The sequence below is a fragment of the Mauremys mutica genome, chromosome 16 (assembly GCF_020497125.1).
Source record: "Mauremys mutica isolate MM-2020 ecotype Southern chromosome 16, ASM2049712v1, whole genome shotgun sequence".
NCBI classification, from domain to species: domain Eukaryota; kingdom Metazoa; phylum Chordata; order Testudines; family Geoemydidae; genus Mauremys; species Mauremys mutica.
The window spans coordinates 27,409,381-27,421,251 of NC_059087.1; positions in this window are offsets into that span (position 1 = coordinate 27,409,381).

The following is an 11,871-nucleotide window of genomic DNA, read 5'->3' on the forward strand; positions in this document are numbered from 1 at the left end:
TATTTTAAATCACCTATTTATTCATTTTTCTGTTTCTGCAGCCCAGCATCTCCCACAATTCTTTATAAACCTTTATAAAGTAGATAAGGATTTGAATCAAGTGGTGTCTCTCCCTGTTAATAGTACAAACAGTCCACCCACCTTTCATACATAGGCAGGCTTCCTTCTTTCCCACCTGGGTCCTCCTTTTCCCTGTTCAGTCTTTGTTCCTGAGGTGTCATGGTGTTGGGGGAGTGAAGCCAAGTGATGCTGTCATTCCCCCCTTTTATAGTTTCTTACATGTCGAGGGAACTCTTGTTTCAAGCCAAGCCCCCAGCACAGTTTGTTGAAAAGTACAAGCAACAAGATGGAGTCCAGTCTCACATGATCTAATCACATGCCCTTGCATGCTTTGCTGAGTCCTAGCAGCCATTTCTCATACCCTGACTGAAGTGTTCACAGGAAAGATCTCCATGGCCCATTGTTTCTGTTGATGGGCCATTAGCACTGTCTAGCATCTTTATTGTTGTACCTGAAAGGCTAGTTGTGGGTGTTTCCAACTTCACAACGTCTTTCAGAAACAAACACATAGCAAAACTTCCTATACAACGGCAGCACATACAATCCAACAGGATATTAATGTTCAGCATACCAAGACTTTTGAAATGATACCTTGCAAGGCATACTTTGTACAAAACATATAATGTATGACAATGGTGAATACAGGGGTGCCAGGGTATTGCTTTGGGGCGCACACTGTCACAAAGGTATTTGCTGTCCCCGCAACAAAACCTTAACTTTGTCCCCTGGAGCTGGCAATAGTATGGGAAGCAGGGTAGCGCAATAAGTGGACACAAGGAAGCACTAAGAATACATGCTGTTGTTTGTGTTCCAGCATTTAAGTACATGCACTCCAGCTGTGGTCACTGTGTTGGGTATCGCTGCATTCAGTGGTGGCGGGATTAGTTGGAGCAGGTTGTTAGAGTTGTTGCTGTGATACAAGGAAAGGTGCTTATGTACAGTAACTCCTCACTTAACATTGTAGTTCTGTTTCTGAAAAATGAGACTTTAAACAAAACAATGTTAAGCAAATCCAATTTCCCCATAAGAATTAATGTAAAGTGGGGGGGGGTTAGTTGCCAGGGAATTTTTTTTTCCCACCAGACAAAAGACTATATACACACACAAATTGTTTGTTAAAACTTATAGTGTAATACTGGTACACAGTGATGATGATTGTGAAGCTTGGTTGAGGTGGAGGAGTCAGAGGGTGGGATATTTCCCTTACTGCTTAATGATGAACTAGCAATTGGCTGATCCCTCAAGGATTAACTCTCACATTCCACTGTACAAGGCAGTAGGAAGGAGGGAGAGCAGACAGAGACAGACATACACACACACACACCGTGTGTGTGTGTGTGTGTGTGTGTGTGTGTGTGTGTGTGTGTGTGAGAGAGAGAGAGAGATGCGCATTTCTCCTTTAAGTATGAAGAGTGGGCTCAGAAGTACACTGCCTTGTTAATTAGATCAGCAAGCTGAGACCACAGCTGCTGCTGCCTGGATGCTCCCTCTGTTGTGTGTCCCCCCCTGCTCTATGGAAGATGGGGTAAGTGGGGTGCAGGAGCAGGGGGGAAGGGGACACCCTGACATTAGTCCCCTCTTCCTCTCCCCCACACAACAAGCAGGAGTCTTGGGGAGCAGCTCCAAGGCAGAGGGCAGGAGCAGCACATGGTAGTGTGGGGAGGGACAGCTGAACTGCAGGCAGCTGCTGCACAGGGAACTTAGGGGAGTGGGGAGCGGATTGAGAGGGGGGCTGCTGGTCCATCCTGGTTCCAACCACCCACTAGCTAGCTCCAACAGGCTGCTCTTCCTGCAAGCAGTGGACAAAGCAGGCAGCCACCAAATGGTATTAGAAGGGAGCATTGCACAACTTTAAACAAGCATGTTCCCTAATTGAACGAAACGACGTTAACCGGGACAACTTTAAGTGAGGAGTTACTGTGCCATGAAAGATGTTTCATTTGAGCCCTGAGTTCTGTGGGTCGTGTCAGGAAAGATGACTTCCTGCTGTGGAGATTCTGTCTCCCACCTGACCGCTGCCATGGGCTTAATGAAGGGAAAGTGAAGGAAATGTCTCAGAGAATCTGCAGGGGAATTTTGTAAGTGTGGGGTGCTTTGTGTGGAGTAGGCTGAGGGCTTGGAGGTAGCCAGGTGTAGGTAGCTTCCATTCGCTATGCTTGACCTAAACCCAAGTGTTGCCATAGCAAAGAAAAAGCATTTGACTGTGTCCTACCATGCTCGTGTGCATTGTTCCCACCGTGTTCCACAGTCTCTAATGGCAGAGTGCTAGTGCGTCTGTTGCAGCATCGCTCAAGGAGGACAGGGCTAAGGTTTCATGGGGAGGTGTATCTTAATTTTCCACCTTCTGGAAGGGCATACAGCAGCCTTGGGCAGCCTTCACTCAGCATGAACAACGTGTTTAGGCAGTTAATAGAAAAAGGGCTGAGGGGAAATAGAAGCCCAGAGAGGGAAAGGGACTTGTCTATGTCACTCAGCAAATCAATGGCAGAGCTGGGAACAGAACCCAGGTCTCCTGATTCTGAGGCCAGTGCCCACCCTGTAGACCATCCCCCGTGTTCACTCCCCAGTAGCACATAAAAACGGAATGAATAGCTGCGAGTTGGGCTCCACTTTGTCCGACTTTATTTTTGTGTTTTAAAATGTTTTTAAAATTGTTTGAGGAGTTACTTGCCCCATTCGCTTTGCTGTAACAGAGCCAGAGATCCGCTCCATGTCATGCTGGGCCATTGAATGTACAATTACAATGGATTCCTCAACTTCCCCTGGTTCCACGACGTCCACGGGACTCCCTATGGGTGCACTCCTGTTCAACATCTATATTAGGCAGCCCGCGGACAGTTTGGGCTGCAGTGCTAATAGTACAGTGGAGCCTCTTTGCTTTCCCAAAAGCGCTCCACAATTGGGGTTGAATGAGAATGAGGTGGTAGATTTACAGATCATAAGGCCTGATAGGAACGTTTAATTGGTGGTGTTCTCATCAATCCGTCCAGTCAAGGGTAGGGGCCCAGGCAGAGACAGACACATGGTGGAGGTGAATGCATGGCTGTGCGGATGGTGTCACCAGGGGGGCTTCAGCATCCTTGAACATGGGCTGTTCTTCTGAGAAGAAGGATTGCTGAGCAGAGACGGGGTCCACGTATCAAGGAAGAAGAAGGGTATCTTCAGATACAGACTGGCTAACCCAGTGAGGAGGGCTTTAAACTAGGTTTGGCCTGGGCAGGAGACAAGCCCACAGGTAGGCCCAGAACATAGAGACCTGGGTGAAGGGTTGGGATGTAGGTAATCACAGCAGGCACAAAGCGGAGACATGAGGGAATATAGAGGGGAAATCTAATTTACATCTTAGATGTCTGTATATTAATGCACATAAACAGGAACAGAGCCATGCCCAGGGGCCGGGGCCAAGACCAGGGCTGGGTGCAGAGCCACAGCTGGGCTGTGGTCAGGGGCTGAGGCAGGATAGTTAAGCACCAGAACAAATTATCTCTAGGGAGATTATAGAAGGCAGAGGAGGTTTTTAAGATCAGGTTAGACAAACACCTGTCAGGGATGATCTAGATATAATACTTAGTCCTGCCCCAGTGCAGGGGACTGGACTTAGATGACCTATCAAGGTCCCTTTTAGTCTGACATTTCTATGATTCTATGATCCTCTCTAGTCTGACCTGATTTGGGTGTCCATTGAAGCCTGATTTCGGAGTTTGAATTGTTACATAACTGGATTATTTGCTATTAGAGTAACTACTGATTAAATACATGTCTGATGAGTACAGTGACATTGTTTTTTGAAAACTAGCATTTTAAATAGGAGATTGTGACAGATTAGACTAGGTCCGGAGGCTCCCTGCTTGGAGGCCTCACGGCTGTGCCTCACCCCTCCCCAGAAAAGAGCAATAGAGAGGTTCTCCAAGCTGTGCAGAGCAGCTTGTAGGATACAGCCAATGAGAGGGGCTGCAGGGAGCAGCCAATCAGGACCCAGCAGGCTCATATAAAAGGAGCTGAAATGCCTTACTAGATCAGTCTGCTAGCTGTGACTGAGGAAGCAAGAGGTGCTCCTGGTGGGCTGTGAGGGCTAAGGCAGGTATTTGCTGGTGAGGAACTGAGGGAATAATTTTTGGCAGGCTGGCTGCCAGGACTCAATTAAGATGGGCTACCGGGAAGTAGCCTAAAGAAATGCAGCTAGTTAAAGGGATGTGGCACATGGTTGCTACTTAGAGGGTCCCAGGGCTGGGTAGGTCCAAGTTCCCCCAACAGGCATTGGGGAAGTGACTGACTGAGAGAAGAGAGTTTAGACAGGTCCAGGGAAGGGACTGTACATGGACCTATTAGCCCCCCAGAAGGGGGCTGAACTGAGACTGACCCATCTGGAGAGCAAGGGTCAGAGGACTAAAAGGCAGGTGAAAAGCCTCCAGGGAGGAATCCCTGGCGGTGCTGCTCCATCCCAGAGCAGGAACCTTCGCATATAAACTGGCCAACTAGGGTACTGAGAGAGGCCCTGTTGATCAGACTGAGGACAGGTGCCTGGGAAGAGCTAAAGAGATGTTGCCAGTGGAGGGATACCATGATGGGCCTGGTTGGATTGTTAGGGACTGAGCCTGGGGAAGGCTGCAAGACATTTTGGACTGCATGTGACTTGACTGGAGGGCTGAGTCACTGAAGACCTGCCTGACAAGCACAGTGCCCTACAGGGGGCATCACGAGCTGAGACACTAAGAACAACAGCAGGCATGCACGCACTCGAGCAGGAGGAACTTGCGAGAGGTGGGTACCACCCCATTATAGAGATGCTTCGATCTGAAGGGGCTGATATGGCCATAGGAACTTATCCAGTAATTTCTGCATCAAGCCCATAACTTCTGTTTTGGCTACAGCATCTTTTAGAGAGTTTTATTAGTCTTGATTTAAAGATGAGATGTGACAGAATCTACCACGTGGCTAGGTAAATTGTTCCAATGGTTAATTACACTCACTGGTAAAAATCTATACCTGATTTCTAGTCTGAATTTGTCTAGTTTCAGCTTCCAACCATTCACTCTTGTTCTGCTTTTGTCTCCTAGATTACACCCACCCAATATCGGAAATCTCCCCACATAGATATTTGTAGATTATGATCATCAGCTCTTAACCTTCTCTTCGATAAACTAAATATATTGAGCTTCTTGAGTCTGTCACTATAAAGCAGGTTTTCCAGACTCAATCGTTGGAACTCTTTTCTGAGCCCTTTCCAATTTTTCAATTTTCCATTTTAAAGTGTGGACACCAGAACTGGACACCATCTCCAGTCCTGGTCTCATTAATGCCATATGCAGAGGTACGAACACCTCCTACTCCTTCCTGAAAATCCCTGCTTATACCTCTAAGGATCACATTAGCCCTCCCAACTACAGTGTTACACTGAGAGCACATGTTTAGTTGTTTATCCTCTAAGACCTTTGCAGAGTCACGGCTTTCCAGGATACACTCCCCCATTGTTTAAGTGTGACCTACATTCTTTGTTTTTAGATGCATTTTAGTTAGGGCTGATTGAAAATTTTCCATTAAAACTCCGAGTACTTGCTCATATCCATTCCATATTAGGCGTGTGTGCTCTCCACATGCACCAGTTCCGGAAGTTTTCCCCTCAGCAGTATCCATAGGGGACTGGCTCTGGTGCCCTCTGGAGTGGTGCCCACATGGCACGGTATAAGAGGCACCGCTGGTTCCTCCCACCCTCAGTTCCTCTTGCCGCCAGTGACGGTGCTGGAATATCTGCTGCTTCAGCTAGCATTGTTCATTCTCTATTCTTGCAAACTTTGAAAACCTGTAATATAGTTAGTAGTTTATTAGTTACCCTTAGTAGTAGTTTTCAAACTCTTCATTAGTCCCGAACAGGACTCAGCCGGGGGACGGGGCATGCCCCATTCCCCAGGCCTTAAGCCCTGCGATTGTTGCAAACAGCCTGTGCCTGTCAGCGATCCACATACCAGCTGCTAAGGTGCTTAGGCAAAGGGCACATAAGCGACAAGTGCCATAGCTGCAAGTCCTTCAAGCCTAGGATGAAGGAGCATGATATCCATCTAAGAGCGCTCTTAATGGAGTCGGCACTCACTCCGGCACCGGAGCAGCAGTTCAACTCCGCACCAAGCACCACGGCCTCTGTGAGCAGTGCTCCATTGGCGCCATCCACGAGCCGGCACTGGTCTCCCTCCACGGCTCCAGTCAAGAAGCCGAAAAAGACGAGGGGAAGATCCCCTACCTCCCATAAGGGAAAGGAGAGGGCTGGGGGCGAGCCAAGACCCGTCCTGGACAGCTCAACACCCCCTTTGGGAAGTCTGGCCCCAGCTCAAGTCAAGTGGTGCAGCCCATCCCACACTTGGACTGCAACTCCAGAAAGCGGTGCAGGCCCTGGCCAGCTTCAGGTGCTGTTGATGCCCAAAGCCCTTCAAGCAGCTCAGGAGATCCTAACGCTCTCGGTGCCACCCACACTGGCTCCAGTGGTACCCTGGTCCTGGGGGAAACCTGCGTTGGGACTAGAGAGGCAGGCTCAGGGGAGCCCTCTTGGGTCTCCACACAGGGAGCACCGATCGAGGGACTTGAGGCATAACTCGCTGGTAGATTGGTGCAGACCCTCTGAGCAGGGTGGATTTGATTTAAATCACTAGTCAACTGAATTTAAGTATGGATTTCTATATAAAAGTGCATTCTTATTGGTTGTTATAACCTTATTACATATTCTTCACAACTCAGAGATAGATGTAGGTTCATTTTTAGAAGGTACACACTATACATTTTTTAAAGTGATTTATTTTGAAAACTTTTCAGATCAGTTTTACAGCTATATCAGAAAATGAATGATTGTTTGGTTATTGAAGCAGATATTTATGAAGTTCACCTCCCAGTGACTATCTCCAATTCAATAGGTTAATCATTAATTTGGCAGATTTTCTTGCCAGGCTGTATTAGGAGGAGAACATCACCAGACAGACATTTAAACTGTTTTGTTTTAACTAAAACAACAACGTTATGTATTCTGGATTTTTTTTCTTCAACTGCAAATATATAATATTTTAACAAAACAAGCATATTAATTTTTTAATTTAAACATTCACGTTTTTTTAAAATCAGGTTTATTTTTGTTAATTGTTTTTAACTAAAAGTTACATGAAATATTAAAAAAAATAAAATAAAATTGACTGTCTGCCAGGTCAACATGAGAAACTTAAAATATTGGCTTCTGATATTAAAATATTAGCTGCTAACTCAGCCATCTTCACCTTCATTTTCCTGTTTGTTCATAATCTGGGGAAAAAAACAAGCTTTCCTGCTTTTTTCAGGTCCCAAATGATTTCTCAATTTGGAATGAATTAGTCCAAAGGAAGAAAATATTCTTTCTACACTAGCAGAAGAAGCTACTGCTGTTAAGTGAGATTATCAGTCTCTGGATCCAAGTGGTTATGACTCATGACAGTCAGATTCTTGAGAGGGCTTGAGACTCTTCCCACAGGTACTGACTCCTGTCCTGCAGTGGGATCTTAACTTGGTCTTCTCTAGGCTCACTGGTCTGCCCTTTGAACCACTGGGTTCCTGCTCTCTTTCCCACCTGTCATGGATGGCCGCGTCCTTGGTGGTGGTGACGTCGGCAAGACAAGTCTCTGAAATTAAAGCCTTGACCTCAGAATCACCCTACACGATCTTCTACAAGGACAAGGTTCAGCTGTGGCCCCACCTGGCCTTCCTGCTGAAGGTGGTCTCCATCTTCCATATGAACCAGGACATCTTCCTCCCAGTGTCTGTCCCAAACCACACAAGACCAGTGAAGAGAAGTGTCTTCACACCCTGGATGACCGGAGGGCTTTGGCTTTCTACTTAGAACATACCAAACCTTTCTGAAAAACCAATTCAACTCTTCATCGCTGCAGCAGATAGGATGAAGGGTCACCCGATGTCCTCGCGGAGGGTTTTCAATTGGATCGTCTTGTGCATAAGGACCTGTTGTGACCTGGTGGGGGTTCCGTCACCGCCAAGTGTCAGAGCCCGCTCGACAAGAGCACAGGCATCTTCGGCGGCCTTTCTGGTGCACATCCCTATCCAGGATATCTGTAGAGCCACAATGTGGTCCTCTGTTCACACATCTACCCCTCCTTATGCCATCACTCAGCAGGCCAGAGACAATGCTTGGTTCAACAGAGCTGTGTTGCAATTTATATGTCTGTGAACTCCTATCTGCCTCCACGGGGTACTGCTTTGGAGTCACCTAAGATGGAATGGATGTGAGCAAGCACTCGAAGAAAAGACAACCTTTCCTTAACTGGTGTTAAGGACCCGCCCTCCTTCCCCACTATCCGAGTTTCTGGCAAGAAGGAACTGAGGGTGGAGTACTCATTTGGAGTACTGTGTCCAGTTTTGGGCCCCACACTACAAGAAGGATGTGGATAAATTGGAGAGAGTCCAGCGGAGGGCATCAAAAATGATTAGGGGGCTGGAGCACATGACTTATGAGGAGAGGCTGAGGGAACTGGGATTGTTTAGTCTGCAGAAGAGAAGAATGAGGGGGGATTTGATAGCTGCTTTCAACTACCTGAAAGGGGGTTCCAAAGAGGATGGATCTAGACTGTTCTCAGTGGTAGAAGATGACAGAACAAGGAGTAATGGTCTCAAGTTGCAGAGGGGGAGGTTTAGGTTGGATATTAGGAAAAACTTTTTCACTAGTAGGGTGGTGAAGAACTGGAATGGGTTACCTAGGGAGGTAGTGGAATCTCCTTCCTTAGAGGTTTTTAAGGTCAGGCTTGACAAAGCCCTGGCTGGGATGATTTAGTTGGGTTTGGTCCTGCTTTGAGCAGGGGGTTGGACTAGATGACCTCCTGAGTTCCCTTCCAACCCTGAGATTCTATGATTCTATGATTCTATGTGGGGGGAGCTGGCGGTGCCCCTTATACTGTGCCATGCGGGCATCACTCCAGAGGATGCCAGAGCCAGTCCCTTACAGATACTGCTGAGGGGAAAACTTCCAGCACTGGTGCACGTGGCGAGCACACACACCGAATATGGAATGGACACAAGCTACACATCTCAAAGAGCACCAGTTATGGAAAAGGTAACTGTTCTTAAAAAACAAACAAACAAAAACCCTGAATTTTTGAAGAAACACAAATTCATATCTATCTTAGAAATTTGATATATTTTTTTAAATTAGATAATCAAAATCTACCAAAACTGTTTTCCTTCTCTTGGTGTGGTGGGTGGTTTTTTTGTTTTTTTGTTGTCAACAAAGCAGATTTTTTGGGGGTGCAGGTGGAAAGTACTAAGTATATTATGTCTACAACCTTTATCAACCAAACTTATGATCTCATCAATAAATGTTATAATGCTTGTTTAACAAGACCTGTTTCCATCCTTTTTTTTTTACCAGGATCAGTATCAGACTAACCAGCCTAAATCTTCCACTGATTGGAAGGCATGAGATGCACCGTCCTAGGGATGGGGGTTCCACGACCACCACTCCCAAGAGGAGGAGGAGGAGGGTGGTGGTGGTCGGGGACTCTCTCTCCTCAGGGGGACTGAGTCATCTATCTGCCGCCCTGACCGGGAAAACCGAGAGGTGTGCTGCTTGCCAGGGGCTAGGATTCACGATGTGACGGAGAGACTGCCGAGACTCATCAAGCCCTCGGATCGCTACCCCTTCCTGCTTCTCCACGTGGGCACCAATGATACTGCCAAGAATGACCTTGAGCGTATCACTGCAGACTACGTGGCTCTGGGAAGAAGGATAAAGGAGTTTGAGGTGCAAGTGGTGTTCTCGTCTATCCTCCCTGTGGCAGGAAAAGGCCAGGGTAGAGACCGTCGAATCGTGGAAATCAACGAATGGCTACGCAGATGGTGTCGGAGAGAAGGGTTTGGATTCTTTGACAGTGGGATGGTCTTCCAAGAAGAAGGATTGCTAGGCAGAGACGGGCTCCACCTCACGAAGAGAGGGAAGAGCATCTTTGCAAGCAGGCTGGCTAACCTAGTGAGGAGGGCTTTAAACTAGGTTCACCGGGGGAAGGAGACCAAAGCCCCGAGGTAAGTGGGGAAGTGGGATACCGGGAGGAAGCACAAGCAGGAGACTGCAAGAGGGGAGGACTCCTGTCTCAGACCGAGAAAGCGGGACAATCAGCGGGTTATCTTAAGTGCCTATACACAAATGCAAGAAGCCTGGGGAACAAGCAGGGAGAACTAGAAGTCCTGGCACAGTCAGGGAATTATGATGTAATTGGAATAACAGAGACTTGGTGGGATAACTCACATGACTGGAGTACTGTCATGGATGGATATAAACTGTTCAGGAAGGACAGGCAGGGCAGAAAAGGTGGGGGAGTTGCGTTGTACATAAGAGAGCAGTATGACTGCTCAGAGCTCCAGTATGAAACTGCAGAAAAACCTGAGTGTCTCTGGATTAAATTTAGAAGTATGAACAACAAGGGTAATGTCGTGGTGGGAGTCTGCTACAGACCACCGGACCAGGGGGATGAGGTGGACGAGGCTTTCTTCCAGCAACTAACAGAAGTTGCTAGATCACAGGCCCTGGTTCTCATGGGTGACTTTAATCACCCCGATATCTGCTGGGAGAGCAATACAGCGGTGCACAGACAATCTAGGAAGTTTCTGGAAAGTGTAGGGGACAATTTCCTGGTGCAAGTGCTGGAGGAACCAACTAGGGGAAAAGCTCTTCTTGACCTGCTGCTCACAAACAGGGAAGAAATAGTAGAGGAAGCAATAGTGGATGGGAACCTGGGAGGCAGTGACCATGAGATGGTCGAGTTCAGGATCCTGACACAAGGAAAAAGGGAAAGCAGTAGAACAGAGACCCTGGACTTCAGAAAAGCAGACTTCGACTCCCTCAGGGAACTGATGTGCAAGGTCCCCTGGGAGAATAACATGATGGGGAAAGGAGTCGAGGAAAGCTGGCTGTATTTCAAAGAAACCTTATTGAGGTTGCAGGAACAAACCATCCCGATGTGTAGGAAGAAAAGTAAATATGGCAGGCGACCAGCTTGGCTTAACAGTGAAATCCTTGCTCATCTTAAACACAAAAAAACAGCTTACAAGAAGTGGAAGATTGGACAAATAACCAGGGAGGAGTATAAAAGTATTGCTCAGGCATGCAGGTGTGAAATCAGGAAGGCCAAATCACACTTGGAGTTGCAGCTAGCCGGAGATGTTAGGAGTAACAAGAAGGGTTTCTTTAGGTATGTTAGCAACAGGAAGAAAGTCAAGGAAAGTGTGGGCCCCTTGCTGAATGAGGGAGGGAACCTAGTGACAGAGGATGTGGCGAAAGCTAGTGTACTCAATGCTTTTTTTGCCTCTGTCTTCACAGACAAGGTCAGCTCCCAGACAGCTGCACTCTGCAGCACGGTATGGGGAGGAGGTGACCAGCTCTCTGTGGAGAAAGAAGTAGTTCGGGGCTATTTAGGAAAGCTGGACGAGCACAAGTCCATGGGGCCGGATGCGCTGCATCCGAGGGTGCTAAAGGAGTTGTCCGATGAGATTGCAGAGCCATTGGCCATTATCTTTGAAAAATCATGGCGATCGGGGGAGGTCCCGGATGACTGGAAAAAAGCTAATGTAGTGCCCATCTTTAAAAAAGGGAAGAAGGAAGATCCAGGGAACTACAGGCCAGTCAGTCTCACCTCAGTCCCTGGAAAAATCATGGAACAGGTCCTCAAGGAATCAATCCTGAACCACTTAAAGGAGGGGAAAGTGATCAGGAACAGTCAGCATGGATTCACCAAGGGCAAGTCATGCCTGACTAACCTAATTGCCTTCTATGACGAGATAACCGGCTCTGTGGATGAG